We start from the raw sequence: 13,912 nt of genomic DNA on the forward strand, positions 1-13,912 counted from the left end.
TTGAAAGTATCCTTTAATGCAGAAAAGTTTCATGTTCTGATGAAGGCCAATTTGTCACTTTTTTCTTTTATTATTTCTCCTTTGGTATCATATGTAAGAATCCATTGCAGAAACCAAGGTCATGAAGATTTATCCCTATATTTTCTTCTGATAATTTTATAAATTTAGCTCTTCTATTTAGATTATTTATCCAGTTTGAATTGATTTTTATATATAGTGTGATGTAGGTGTTCGTCATTCTTGTGTATGAGGAAATCTAATTGTTCCAGCACCATTTGTTGAAGACATTATTCTTCCCACATTGAATTGATTAGGTAACTTTGTTAAAAACTAATTGGACGTTAGACATATCAGTTTATTTCTGGGTGTTCAATTCTATTCCATTTTGTATAATTTTATTTGTATACCTACAACACTCTGCTTTATCAAATTTTTATAGTAAGTTTTGAAATCATGAAGTGTACATCCTCCAAATTTTTCTTTTTCAAGTTGTTTTGGTTGTTCAGGACCCCTGGCAATTCCATATCAATTTGTGAAATGTGTTTTATGTTTTTCCAAAAATAGTGGTAAATTTTCCATCTAATCTATAGATCATCTTGGGCACTATTGACATCTGAACAGTATTCTCATCCTATTAATGAACATATGAGATGTCTTTCCATTTATTTAGATCTTTAATTTCTTTTGGCTGTATTTTGTAGTTGTTAGAGTACAAGACTTTCACCTTCTTCATTACATTTATTTGTGGGTATTTTATTCTTTTAGATTCAATTGTAAATGAAATTGCTCTCTTAATATCTTCTGATTTTTCACTGGTGGTGTATATAAACACTGTTGATATTTGTGTATTGTGTACCACACACTTCCCTGAATTTATTAGCTCTAGGAACTTTCTGTGGATTTGTTTGCATATGCTGCATATAGGATTATGCCACCAGTGAAAACAGTTAGTTGTACTTCTTCCTTTCCAATTAGGATGACTTTTATTTGTTTTTTCACATCTAATTTTTCTAGCTGTAAATTCAAGTACAAAGTTATGTACTTGTAATAAAAGCAGACATTCCTGTCTTGTTTCTGACCTTGGGAAAAGCTTTCTGTATTTTAGGGTCACTATGACACTAGCTAGTAGTTTTTGATAAATGCCCTGTATTATGTTGAGGAAGTCCCTTTTATTCAGAGTTTTCTGAATGTCATCATGAACTAGTATTGGACTTGGAAAAAAGGGGTTTATTACATCAATTGAAATGATCATGATTTTTTCTTTAATTCTATTAATGTTTTTCTTGGGTATTTTCCAACAACAACAACAACCTATTCTTTGATTTACTGGACACTAACTGGGTGTCCTATAATTCAGTTCAATTCTGATACTCACTACCTAGAGTTAGCATCAGACTCTACAGTTTAAGGGCTCACTTCAAAATTCTCACTTCAGATGCCAGTCCCTCTCCAGGTGTACTGACCTCTCAGCACTTCAGTGGTGCTTGTAAGAATTGAAGAACCTCAGTTCAAATCCCAGAACTGCAGAGTCAGAATCTGCTTTATAACTCAATTTCCAGGTAATCTGAGTGTACACTACAGATTAAGATTTCTGAATACAGCCTCAAGTATGCTGGTCAGGAAAAGATCTCTATAATGAGATGATATTTCAACTGAGACCTAAGGGATGAGAAGTCCCCAGGCATGTAAAGATCATTGCAAATAGTAGCCCAAGCAATGACAACAGCAACGAAAAATGTATTGAGATAGATGAAAGGACGTTTCTAATACAATTCCAGGGACAGCTTGATATAGGACACTGTCTGCCAGGATTCACTGCCTTGGTCCTTATAGGGACCATGTCTATATCAAAGGCCAGGGCTGCCCCTCACTCTTGGAAATAAATGCCATTTTTCTTCAAAGGATTTGGTGCCAATAAATTTACAGATTTGTATGCATTCCCATTATTTTTAACATTTTCAATATTATTATATCTTAACACTAATGAAGCATATGCAATCTCAGAAGGTATATTATTACTGATTAGTAACTCTGAATATTTTTTTAATTTCCAAAAATAGTCCAGGGTTTCTTATCATAAACTTAAAAAATTTACCACTCAAATAATATTATTTGATTGTAGATAAATATTTTTTATTGTGAATCAGTCCCAAGTTCTTATGAGTCCTAGTTTCATGTGTCTAGATATACACAGCATTGCATTTTGAAATTGTTTCTCTAATTTATAGTTATACATATTTAAGCCTGGACTCTTTATTTTTCCAAAAAGGTGATTTTTTTTTCTGTTCTCTATAATTTGAGACTTCCCAATGAAAATCTTAGAGTCATTGACTTTTGCTTCTGTGTATTCATTCTGTTACCAAATCTTACTTCTTCTTCTTTTACCCTTTCCCTTCAATTCCTACTGCCAAAACCCTAATGCCCAATTTTTACAGCAATATCCTAGACTCCTAACACTTATGGATTACAGCTAAAACTCCAATTCTATGAATATACAGTATAGCTTCATATAGTTTTCCCAGAAATTTTTTGCCTCTTGAACTTCAGAATGAAATGAACTCTACATTTATTTGCCAGAATAAATAAAATGCTGAAAAATTCCTCAGTTCTATACCTCTAAACTCAAAACAGCATTTTTACAACATGTAACATATGGGCTGATGTCAAATGTCATGCTTTGAATATAGTAGTCCTGTCTCAGTCAATACCAAATTTTATGAATAATATTTAAACTTACTAAAATCTGGAAATACAGCCTTGCCCTTATCTTTCTTTCCAAATACGTGTTCTTTCTGGCAATTTAAAGCCTGATGACTCCTATGAGCTGCTCTTGACTCTTTGATTTCTAATGTAAACATTTACAATACTCAGAGACTAATGTTTACTAAACTGGTAACTCTGATGTTAAGTCCCATACAATTCATTGTAGCATTTAAGAGTTACTTTAAATATCAATTTCCTTTTTTATATGTATTAAAGACAGACTATTTACAAAAATGACACGTCTGTGGATGTTCAGTGGGAAAGGAATTTTAAAGGATGTAAAACATTGCCCATGATTTTTGACAAAGTCCTGACACAGAAAATGTTAAACACCCAGTCAAATGTTTGAAACTTTCACTTTAGAATGACTTCAATTTTCTGTCATTGTGGACTTTCCACAATTATAATTAACAGTTTTTGTGTTTCTTGTATCTTCTTCTTTCTCCAAAAACTCAAAGTAAATGAAATTTATATCAGTTGTTTCATTTTCCAGATTTTTTGTGTGTGTTCTTGTTCAAGTTGGGTAAAATGTGTACATTTACAGCGGTTTCATTAAAATTTTTGAAATATCTTCTTTTGGTTTGAAATTCAACTTTAAATTTAACCAAATAGTGGTCAGTTTGGTTTCATGATTTAAGAACCAGGGAGAAATGAAGTCTCTCCCAACTATTTCTTCAAGAAGGAGAAACTCTACATGGTTGAAAATAAAATGGAGTTTTCAGATCCTAAATCAAGGCTGACCTGGTAAGATATGACATTTGCAATGGGGGAAATAAAGAGTTTATAAATACAATTGCATGAGGGTAACTGCTTTTATCTCTATAACAGGTCTCAGCAAACTAAGGCCAAATTTGGTGTATAGTGTATTTTTGTTCAGCCTGAGAACTAGGGAAGATTTCACAATTTTCAATCTTTGAAAAATAATCAAATGAACAATACTTTATGACACTAGACTGTTACATAAAATTCTAATTTCAGGACCCATATGTAAAGTTTTATAAACACATGCCCAAGCCTATTCATGGTTACAACAGAGAACATATGTTTTTGCAGAACCTGAAATATTTACTACGTGGTACTTTACAGAATCCCTACTCCACAAGCTCTTTTCTGTCACTCTTTTTGTTTTTTTAACCCTGGTGGTCAGAGTCATGAGGTATCTCCCTCTCAGAAGATTTTAAAAATGATTTATTTGAATGTTAATTTGTGTAGATTTGTAACAGTCTAGGTACTGAGCAGGAGCTAGACACAGCCAGTGGTGAAGAGGTATAAAGCATGGATATTTGCCTCAGATGCTTTGAGAGAATTGCCAGGGAGAAGATATAGTTTTCAACATTTGTGATCCTGTTTTATTTTATTTATTTATTTGGCACAACAAGCAGATTACCTGAGCCCAGAATGATAAACAGAACCTCACTAGAATAATCTAAATCACAAGAAAATGGGTGCTGACCACCCACTAGCATAGAAAGCAGACGACTATAAAGAAGAACCCTCTTGCAGCACTGTGATGTTGGGTAATATGTAATATGGGACAGGTATGGTGAAACTTCTGTAAGCAGGAAACACAGAGAACAAAAAGACCTACAAAAACAAACCCAAAACAATTAAGAAAATGGGAATAGGAACATACATATTGATAATTACCTAAAATGTGAATGGATTAAATGCTCAAACCAAAAGACACAGACTGGCTGAATGGATGCAAAAACAAGACCCATATATATGCTGTCTACAAGAGACCCCCTTCAAACCTAGGAACACATTCAGACTGAAAGTGAGGGGATGGAAAAAGATATTCCATGCAACCAGAAATGAAAACAAAGCTGGAGTAGTAATATTCATATCAGACAAAGTATACTTTAAAATAAAGAGTTTTACAAGAGAGAAGATAGGATCATTATGTCTACATAATGATCAAGAGATCAATACAAGAAGAAGACATAACTATTGTAAATATATATGCACTCAATATGTAAGGCAAATGCTAATAGCAATAAAAGGGGAAATAGACAGTAACACAGTAATAGTGGGGAACATTAACACCTCACTTACACCAGTGGACAGATCATCCAGACAGAAAATTAATAAGGAAATACAAGCTTTAAATGACACAATAGGCAAGACAGATTTAATTGATAATTATAGGACATTCCATCCGAAAACAGCAGAATACATTTTCTTCTCAAGTGCACATGGAGGATTCTCCAGGATGGATCACATCTTGGGTCACAAATCAAGCCTTGGAAAATTTAAGAAAATTGAAATCATATTAAATATCTTTTCTGACCACAATTCTATGAGATTGAAAATCAATTACAGGAAAAAAAAACTGTAAAAAACACAAATATATGGAGGCTAAACAGTGTGCTGCTAAATAACCAAGAGATCACTGAAGAGACCAAAGAAGAAATTAAAAAATACATAGAAACTAATGACAATGAAAACACGATGACCCAAAACCTAGGCGATACAGCAAAAGCAGTTCTAAGAGGGAATTTTATAACAGTATGATCTTACATCAAGAAACAGAAAAAGTCTCAAATAAACAATCTAACCATACACCTATAGAAACTAGAGAAAGAAGAACAAAAAAACTAGTAGAAGGAAATAAATTATAAACATCAGGGCAGAAATAAATGAAATAGAAACAAAGAAAACAATAGCAAAGATCAATAAAACTAAAAGCTGGTTCATTGAGAAGTTAAACAAAATTGATAAACCTTTAGCCAGGCTCATCAAGAAACAAAGGGAGAAGACTCAAATCAATAAATTAGAAATGAAAAAGGAGAAGTTAGAACAGACACCACAAAAATACAAAGCATCATAAGAGACTACTACAATCAACTATATGCCAATAAAATGGACAACCTGGAAGAAATGGACAAATTCTTCGAAAGGTATAACCTTCCAAGGCTGAACCAGGAAGAAATAGAAAACATGAACAGACAAATCACAAGTAATGAAATTGAAACAGTGATTAGAGGTCTTACAACAAACAAAAGTCCAGCACCAGATGGCTTCACAGGTGAATTCTAGCTAACGCTAATCCTTCTCAAACTCTTCGAAAGAATTGCGGAAGAAGGAACACTCTCAAACTCATTCTATGAACTCACCAAAACCAGGCAAAGATATTACAAAAATAATTACAGACCAATATGACTGATGAATATAGATGTAAACCTCCTCAACAAAATACTAGCAAACAGAATCCAGCAACACATTAAAAGGATCATACACCATGATCAGTGAGATTTATCTCAGGGATGCAAGAATTCTTCAATATATGCAAATCAATCAATGTGATATAACATATTAACAAATTGAAGTGTAAAAACCGTATGATCATCTCAATAGATGCAGAAAAAGCTTTTGACAAAATTTAACACACGTTTATTATAAAAATTCTCCATAAAATGGACATAGAGGGAACATACCTCAACATAATAAAGGCCGTATAGAACAAACCCACAGCGAACATCATTCTCAGTAGTGAAAAATTGAAAGCATTTCCTCTAAGATCAGGAACGAGACAAGGATGTCCACTCTCACCACTATTATTCAACATAGTTTTGGAAGTCCTAGCCATGGTAATCAGAGAAGAAAAAGAAAAAAAAAGGAATACAGATTGGAAAAGAACTAAAACTGTCACTGTTTGCATGGTACTATACCTAGAAAGTCCTAAAACTTCCACCAGAAAACTATAGAGCTAATCAATGTATTTGATAAAATTGCAGGATACAAAATTAATGCACAGAAATCTCTTGCATTCCTATACACTCACCACAAAAATCAGAAAAGAGAAATTAAGGAAACAATCTCATGTATCGGAAAAAAAATAAAAAAGAATAAAATACCTAGGAATAAACCTGCCTAAGGAGGCAAAAGACCTGTACTCAGGAAACTATAAGATACTGATGAAAGAAATAAAAGATGACACAAATAGATGGAGAGATATACCATGTTCTTGGATTAGAAGGATCAATATTGTGAAAATGACTATATTACCCAAAGCAATCTACAAATTCAATGCAATCCCTATCAAATTACCAATGGCATTTTTCACAGACTAGAACAAAAAATCTTAAAATCTGTATGGAAACACAAAAGACCCCAAATAGCAAAAGCAATCTTGAGGAAAAAAAATAAAAAACAACGGAGCTGGCGGAATTAGACTCCCTGACTTCAGACTATACCACAAAGCTATAGTAATCAAGACAGTATGGTACTAGCTCAAAAACAGGAATATAGATCAATGGAACAGGATCGAAAGCCCAGAGATAAACCCATGTATCTATGGTCAAATAATCTATAACAAAGGAAGCCAGGATATACAATGGAGAAAAGACAGCTTCTTCAATAAGTGGTGCTGGGAAAACTGGACAGCTACATGTTAAAGAATGAAATTAGAACACTTCCTAACCCCATACACAAAAATAAACTCAAAATAGATTAAAGAGCTAAAGACACTATAAAAGACACTATAAAACTCTTAGAGGAAAACATAGGCAGAGCACTCTTTCACATAAATCACAGCAAGACCTTTTTTGACCCACCTCCTAGAGTAATGGAAATAAAAACGAAAATAAATAAATGGAACCTAGTGAAACTTAAAAGCTTTTGCACAACAAAGGAAACCATAAACAAGACGAAAAGACAACCGTCAGAATAGGAGAAAATATTTGCAAATGAATCAATGGACAAAGGATTAGTCTTCAAAATATACAAACAGTTCATGCAACTCTATATCAAAAAAAAAAAACAACCCAATCAAAATATGTGTGGAAGACCTAAATAAACATTTCTCCAAAGAAGGCATACAGATGGCCAAGAGCCACATGAAAAGATACTCAACATCACTAATTATTAGAGAAATGCAAATCAAATCTACAATGAGGTATCACCTCACACCCATAAGAATGGGCATCATAAGAAAATCTACAAACGATAAATGCTGGAGAATGTGTGGAGAAAAGGGAACCCTCCTACACTGTTGGTGGGAATGTAAATTGACACAGCTACTATGGAGAACAGCATGGAGGTTCCTCAAAAAACTAAAAATAGAATTACCATATGACCCAACAATCCCACTACTGGGCATATACCCTGAGAAAACCATAATTCAAAAAGACACATGCACCCCAATGTTCATTGCAGCACTATTTACAATAGCCAGGTCATGGAATCAACCTAAATGTCCATCGACAGATGAATGGATAAAGAAGGTGTGGTACATATATACAATGGAATATTAGCCATAAAAATGAACAAAATCTGGTCATTTGTAGAGACATGGATGGACCTAGAGACTGTCATACAGAATGAACTAAGTCAGAAAGAAAAAAACAAATATCATATATTAATGCATATATGTGGAATCTAGAAAAATGGTACAGATGAACTGGTTTGCAAGGCAGAAATAGAGACACAGATGTAAAGAACAAACTTATGGACACCAAGGGGAGGAAGGAGGTGTGGGATGAATTGGGAGATTGGGATTGACACATGTATTAATATGTATAATATACATAACTAATGACAACTTGCTGTATGGCACAGGGGACTCTATTTCACATCGCTGTACAGTAGAAACTAACACAACATTGTAAAACAGCTATACGCCAAATAAAAAAAAGAGAGAGAGAGAGATGTCCAACTAAGCCTCCTGTTTTGTACAATAAACCCTCTAAGTCTTCACTACTTAGTAACATAAGATTGCCATCACTCTCCCATGAATGCTAACAGGAAATCTGTCATAAAACTAATTTTATTCTATGATGATGTAAGAAAATATTTATGCTTCAAAGAAAAGCAACACATTCAGATCATTTATTTCCAAATTTTCTGATTCCATTCTTTCATTTTATGAGCTATTTTACAATTCTAAGTTGCAGATAACTGATAGTAATGAAAAATCATTTTTGTTTATGGATATGTAAATTTTTTCCACAGAGATTCATTATTTCCTACTCCTCTGTTAGAAAAGGCAAATTTTTCCTTTATTTGCACATTTATTTCAATATTCCTGATCTATAAATATGTCTGTTCTTTGCATTATCCTCATAGGTTGAACTGGGAAAATACTCCTCTTCCATTTTTAAAAATATATTGAAAAAGATTAGTGTTAATTCTCTAAAACTTTGGTAGAATTCACCAATGAAGAAATTGATTAGTGGACTTTACTTTTTGGAAAGATTTTAATTATTGATAAATATCTTTAATGGACATAAGTCTATTCAAATTTCTGTTTCTTTTAGAGTAAGTTTTCATAATTTCTGTGTTTCTAGGTTTGTTGGTTTTATCTATGTTTTCAAATTAGTTGACATAAAATAATCTATGCTATAACTTTATCATCAATTTTATTAGTATTTTTAAGTAGTATTGTCCCAATATTCAAATCTAATTCTAGTTATTTCCTATATCTCTACATTTTTTTTTTCAGTTAAAGTTTTGTCAGTTGTATTTTCTTTCCAAAGAACCAACTTTTTGTTTCATTGATCTCTCTATTGTATTTCTATTCTTTCCTTTGATTATCTCCACTTTCTAATCTTCATTATTTCCTTCCTCTGTTAGCTTTGGGTTACACATTCTTCTTTTTTTTAGTTCTGTAAGATTTAAAGGTAGGCTATTTATTTGACATCCTTCTTCTTTCCTAATGCAACTGGTTACTGCTATAGTTTCCTTCTAGGTCTGTCTTCACTGCATACCATAAGCTTTGTTAGGTTGTATTTTCATTTTTCATTTGCCTTTACATATATTCACTTTCCCTTATAATCACTTCTTTGATCCATTTCTTTTTAAAGAGCTAATGTTTAATTTCTATATATTTGTGAATTTTCCAGTGTTCCTACTTTTCTTTAAAATTTATTTATTTTATTTATTTATTTTTGGCTGCATTGGGTCTTCATTGATGCACGTGGGCTTTCTCTAATTGCAACTAGCGGGGGCTACTCTTCATTGTGGTGCACAGGCTTCTCATTGTGGTGGCTTCTCTTGTTGTGGAGCACAGGCTCTACGTGCGCGAGCTTCAGTAGTCGTGGCACACGGGTTCAGTAGTTGTGGCTCACAGGCTAAGTAGTTGTGGCTCACAGGCTCTAGAGCGCAGTTTCTGTAGTTGTGGCACATGGGCTTAGTTGCTCCACGGTATGTGGGATCTGCCCAAACCAGGGCTCAAATTCGTGTTCCCTGCACTGGCAGGTGGATTCTTAACCACTGCACCACTAGGGAAGCCCTCCAGTGTTCATTCTGTTATTGATTTCTAGATTCATTCTGTTAGGTCAAAAAAGACTCTCTCCATGATTTCAATCTTTTAAAATTTACTGACTTGTTTTTTCAGCCTAACATAGTGTCTATCCTAAAGATGATTCCATGTGCACTTGAGAACAATACATACTCTGCTGTTGATGTGTAAAATACACATATGTACATGTATATACACAGGTATATGTAAAATAGTATTTCCTATATACTATATAAATATAAATAACTACAAATAAGTATATATATTTAGATAGATCGATCAATAGATAGATAATAGGCAAATAATCTGTTAGGTCTGCTTGGTTTATACTGTTGTCCATGTCATCTATTTGTTTATTGATCTTCTGTGTGATTGTTTGGTCCATTATTAAAAATGGGGTTTTGGGGGTTCCTCTGTGGCCTAGTAGCTAGGATTCCAGGCTTTCACTGCCACAGCTGGGGTTCAATCCCAGGTTGGGGAACAGAGATCCCACCAGCCTTATGGCATGGCCAAAAAGAAAATTAATTAATTAATAAATAATGGGGTTTTGAAGTCTCCATTAAACTATTATTGTAGAACTTTCCTTTCTCCCTTCAAAGCAGACGATGCTTGTATACTATATTTTGTAAACAAAATATAGTAAACAAGCATATGTTCAGGCCACATATGTTTATAATTGTTAAGTCTTCTTAATGAATTAAACTTTTTAACAATATATAATGTTCTCTTTGACTCTTGTAACGTTTGTCATAAAACTCTTGTAACATTTGTCATAAAACATTCTATTTGTCTGATATTAATAGAGTCAAGTCTGCTCTCTTTTGGTAACTATTTGCTTATGATTGATGTCTACTTTGTCATTTCACTTTCAAACTATTTGTTTCTTTGGTCCTCAAATGTGTTTCCTATAGACAGCATAGTGCAATCATGCTTTCTTCATTCATCCTGCTAATCTTTACTTTCTAATTGTGTAGTTAGAGCTTCCAATTCACCATGTTGGGAAGTGTTAGCTAATATCTTACAATAAATGATGACTTTTATGTTTGTCATTGTGCAGAAATTAGGCCTTCCAAAGTTAACACCACCTGTATGTTTATTAATGATGTAACTGGGAGATTAACTTTTGTTTGACTCCTGAATGCCCAAACCATTTTAGTTTTGAGAATGTATCATAGCAGGATTTATGGACATCATGATGTCATGGACATCATGAACATTGGACTGGCAGTCCAAAATCCTGGTTGCCATTCTGATACAACTACTCTCTGCTGCCCTGGGCAGCAGGTTTTGACCCACCTGTTTTAAAGATGATGTCTCTGATACATCCCCACCTACAATTAAATCAGAATCTTAACTTTGAAAGTGTCTCATTTCCTGACACTACTCACATTGATCCTTTGGTGAAAAAAAAATATGCCTTCAAATGCTTTACCTTATCAAAGAATTAGTAGAAATTTTAGATAAATCAATTGGTTTCTGAGTCTCAGGAAAAGTGCAGTTATAGTTGAGCTCAGAATTACATGTTTGGGACTCTCAGGAAAACAGATGTTACAATACTTAGGGTGATGAGTTCTGAAATGCATTTTAGTGGTATTACTGACATCCTGGAGACACCCATCACCAAGTTTAGGTCAGGGCCGGTTCAATTCATTAAGAACAATAAGGAACAGGACATCCCTAATTTAGTACCCTCAGACTGGAAATAAAGCTAAAGAATACAGCACAACTACTATAAATACATTTTTCTTCCTTTGAGAGTGGGGTATCTCATGCTGTCTCATTGCTGACGTTTATACCTTTGTTATTTTTCTGCATTTCCTGATGTTGAAGGATCCATTCATTAAGGACTTAGTAATATTAGACTTTAGACAGCTGCTTATTGTGTGTTCCAGTATCACATTTGAAAGACACATGGTATAGTTTCTAATGGTCCCCTCCTCAATTTATTCTATAGAGACTAAATTAATGTATGCTGTTAAAAAAAATAACTTTGTAAAATGTTGCTTTAAAAGACATATTTTGGAAAGCAAAAGTGGTATAAGTAAATGATCAGTAAAAGCCACACATGAGCTAGTGATTTCACCAGTTTCCAATATTTGTCTTTTTTAATTATGAAGCCAGATTAACAAAGGGGCTTATGTATATGTCAGACGTTTGACTTTATTAAAACATCTTTCAACAATCAAAAGCATAAGTTATATTCCTTAACATTTGCCTATTTTTTGTTGTCTGTCTTTCCTCGTTTGAGTAGCCTCCTGTCGATGAAGCATTTTACCTAATTCCCTATTCTATGTCATAGTGCCATATCATAACACATGGTAGATTCTGGGTAAAGCTTTGGTGAATAAATGAGAAAAAAAAATGAAACTTCACAGTAAACCTTGAGCAGAGCCAAACATTTCCATCAGACCTAGGCTTTGTTGTTAATTCTTAACTGAATGCTGAAGCAATTATCTAAAATGTTTTAGTGAGTAATTCATCTTAGTGGAGCCTGTAGGATATTGTATTTTCATAATCTGTAGAAGAATATTTAACATCAACAAAAACTGTTCCATATTCTGTTTCTGATGGGAAATAATGACTGTATCTGAAAGATTTGTAGTAATTATCATGTCATCTTTTCCATCCTACATTTCCAATTATATTTTAAATTCTTATCCTTGCTACAAATGCATGATATTTGAAATGCATTTGAAATTAGGAGTTCAGCAACTTAAAACGATCATATATATATTGCTATATCAAAAACCTCATGGTAACCGCAAACTAAAACTCTGTAATAGATATACACACAAATAAGAAAAAGGAATCAAAACACAACCCTAAAGAAAGCCATCAAATCACAAGAGAAGAGAAGAAAAGAGGAAAGGAAGGGAAAAAAACCCTACAAACAAACACAAAACAATTAACAAAACGGCAATAAGAGCATACATATCAATAATTACCTTAAATGTAAATGGATTAAATGCTCCAACCAAAAGACATAGACTGGCTGAATGGATGCAAAAACAAGACTCATATATATGCTGTCTACAAGAAACCCACTTCAGATCTAGAGACACATACAGACTGAAAGTGAGAGAATGGAAAATGTATTCCATGCAAATGGAAATCAAAAGAAAGCTGGAGTAGCAATTCTCATATCAGACAAAATAGACTTTAAAATAAACACTATTACAAGAGACAAAGAAGGACACTACATAATGATCCAGGGATCAATCCAAGAAGAAGATATAACAATGGTAAATATTTGTGCACCCAACATAGGAGCACCTCAATACATAAGGCAAATGTTAACAGCCACAAAAGGGGAAATCGACAGTAACACAAAAATAGTAGGGGACTTTAACACCCCACTTTCACCAATGGACAGATCATCCAAAATGAAAGTAAATAAGGAAACACAAGCTTTAAATGACACATTAAACAAGATGGACTTAATTGATATTTATAGGACATTCCATCCAAAAACAACAGAATACACTCTCTTCTCAAGTGCTCATGGAACATTCTCCAGGATAGATCATATCTTGGGTCACAAATCAAGCCTTGATAAATTTAAGAAAATTGAAATTGTATTAAGCATCTTTTCTGACCACAGCATTATAAGATTAGAAATCAGGGACTTCCCTGGCTGTCTAGTGGTTGAGACTCTGCACTTCCACTACAGGGGTTGTGGCTTTGATCCCTGGTCAGGGAACTGAGATCCCACATGCCACACTGACCAAAAAAAAAAAAAGATTAGAAATCCACTACAAGAAAAAAAGTGCAAAAAACACAAACATGTGGAGGCTTACCCATTTGCTACTAAACAACAAATGGATCACTGAAGAAATCAAAGCGAAGTAAAAAAATACCTAGAGACAAATGAAAATGAAAACATGATGATCTAAACCTATGAGTTGCAGC

Source organism: Eschrichtius robustus (assembly GCF_028021215.1).
Source record: "Eschrichtius robustus isolate mEscRob2 chromosome Y unlocalized genomic scaffold, mEscRob2.pri SUPER_Y_unloc_1, whole genome shotgun sequence".
NCBI classification, from domain to species: Eukaryota; Metazoa; Chordata; class Mammalia; order Artiodactyla; family Eschrichtiidae; genus Eschrichtius; species Eschrichtius robustus.